The sequence below is a fragment of the Diachasmimorpha longicaudata genome, unplaced genomic scaffold (assembly GCF_034640455.1).
Source record: "Diachasmimorpha longicaudata isolate KC_UGA_2023 unplaced genomic scaffold, iyDiaLong2 ctg00000218.1, whole genome shotgun sequence".
In the NCBI taxonomy this organism is placed as follows: Eukaryota; Metazoa; Arthropoda; class Insecta; order Hymenoptera; family Braconidae; genus Diachasmimorpha; species Diachasmimorpha longicaudata.
This window is the reverse complement of record NW_026974007.1, coordinates 10,001-12,500: the sequence shown is the minus strand read 5'-3', so window position 1 is coordinate 12,500 and position 2,500 is coordinate 10,001. Positions and strand designations below refer to the sequence as shown.

At 55.2% G+C, this 2,500-nt stretch overlaps 1 pseudogene; it reads right to left on the bottom strand.

Annotated features, from left to right (window-relative positions):
- Positions 1-2,500, bottom strand: part of LOC135172258 (large subunit ribosomal RNA) — a 9,387-nt pseudogene that overhangs the window by 3,029 nt on the left and 3,858 nt on the right.

Genomic DNA, 2,500 nt, shown 5'->3' with positions numbered 1-2,500 from the left:
GTAGCTCCGGAGCACTTCAAAGACATTCTTCGGACAGTCTCGATCCGCCAAAGACTGGAGGACTAGGGGCCACCACACGTTGTCAAAGGCTCCTGAAATATCGAAAAGGAGTCCAATGACGTACCTCTTGTCGTTACCGCGTTCGACTAATTCACGCAACTCTACTATCGCGTCTTCCGTGGAGCGTCCAGGCAGAAAGCCATATTGACGTCCTGATATTTTGTCCTCAGTAAGGACTTTCGCCATAAGGATCCCGTGCAGGACCTTTTCGAAAAATTTCCCGACAACCGACAAGAGGCAAATGGGACGGTAGGATTTGGGGTCGGACACATCCTTGTGAACTCCTTTGAGGAGAGCACGAAGTGTGCCGACTTTCCAAACGGTGGGGAAAACGCCGTGCTTAAGGCAGGCGTTGAAGAGTCGCGTGAAGATGTGAGGCATCCTCATGACCGCGACTTTTAGGACCCTAACTTCAACTAGATCGCATCCTGGGGCTTTGTCGTTCTTAAGGGTCTTTACGAGACCCTTAAGTTGGTCGTCCGTCAAGTCTCGTGCGTCCTCTGTCTGGACCGTTAAGTTCCTCGCGCGTTCACGGATGTCAGTCTGTTCGGGTGTGTCTTCGTTGGGGTCATCGTCAGGTACGTGTGTGTCCAACAGTACCTCAGCAGTCTCACGCATTGTAAGTGTCGTGCCATTCGCGGTTCTAAGTGTGCTGAGTACCGTGCCTACACGTAATTTATCAGCCGCGTATTTATAATGGAAGCCCCAGGGATTCGCATTACTTTCGGTCGTTATGTAACCGCGCCAGCTATTTTCTTTAGTTGTCCTAAGTAGCCTGGTATACGATCGCAGGACTACACGATACCTACTCTGTTTAATTTTTCGCGCGTCAGGGTTAGTCTCCCTTCGGTAGCCGTTTCGGAGACGACTGACCAGTTTGCGTTTGCTGGTCAGCTCCTCGGTCCACCACGGATTCGCGCGACGGTAATGTCTGCGGCGCGGCATCGAATCTTGGCAGGCTTTGGTGAGTACGTCACCCAGTACTTCTGCCATTCTCTCAACATCCGCTGTAGAATCCAGCGGATGGTCCACGAGTTTCTCACGGGCCTCCTCATCGAGGGTCGCCTCGAACTTTTCCCAGTCGGCCCGACGAACGTTGAACCGCATGGTAGAGCCCTCGCCGACTCCCGAGTTATTGACGCGCTGTGAGGAACTGCGGATTGCTAAACGAAAGAAAACCGACGTGTGGTCACCGGTGGACCACTCGTCCTCCAACCTCCATGCACGTATGAATTTATACATGCCAGGGGTGGCCAGTGTGACGTCGATGAACGACGTACCTGCGGCACTCCTGAAGGTTGGGCCCTGCCTAGCATCATTCGCGACGCGGAGACCGAAAGACTCTATGAGCTCACCCAGGAGGACACCACGGTCAGTGGTCCTGGGGCTCCAAAGGGAGTGTTGGGCGTTCGAATCGGCCGCCACCAGAACGCGGCGACCCCTGAGACAGCTGAGAACCTTTTCAAGCTGCCTCAGGTGGATTTCTATGTCGTCCGAGTATTGAAAATAACTGGAGACGACGAAGAAGGATCCACCGGGGACGCGGGCTTCAGCACAAACGCAATGTGCATTACTTAATTGGGACACGTAAGCAATCTCCACGATGGAGTTGCACGCAACGACGGCCGCCCACGGTCGCTCCGTTGAGCTCGCGGCAATACGCATTCCGACTCCTAGGCCGCGGATGGCCCAGGTGTTCGCCTCACGAATGGCATACGGCTCTTGGAGCAACAATATGTCCAGACGCTCTTTGCGAATTAACTGGAAGACCTCCCCGGTTACTGCAATTGAGCGGGACATGTTCAATTGCAGTATTCTAACGTCGCGTTGCGCGCCCGGTCCCTCGATCGCAGGGGTCCGGGGAGGATGACCTATTGGAACGGGGGGTACCGGTGAGCCTCCGGTCGCGACGCGATGACTATCGATCCTACTTAGACTAACTTGGCACTCGCGAACCCTACCTAATAAATGAGTGGACTCACCGGTTGATGATCTTGAAGATCCCGGCGTTGGCTGGCTCGGATGCGCAGTCACTCCTTCGTCCTCTGCGACGTCCTCGTGGACAGCACGAAGGCTGGAACCTTTCCCTCGTCGGGAGGGCAGTACCCCGGCGCACGGCGGGCGACTACGAACCCTTGAGGGCACCACCCTCCTTGGGTCCCTCGATGTAGTCGCTGCTGGTGTTGTTCCTCTGGCATGCTGGGAAGCGATGCGCAGACTTCGCCGCACGACGGACGCATCATTGTGCCCCCCCGGAGATCCGATTGGGGGCAGCTTAGACTCCGGAATTGTTTTCAATAGATGCTCTGCCATGGTTAGAAGTGGACGAGACGGTCGCCGGCCGTGCCGAAAGGCAAGAGCTGAAAAGCTGAAAAGTACAAGAAAAAGAATGAATAAGAGGATTAAGGATTAGAGGGGGCGGTTCCCCGCGGCACCGAGC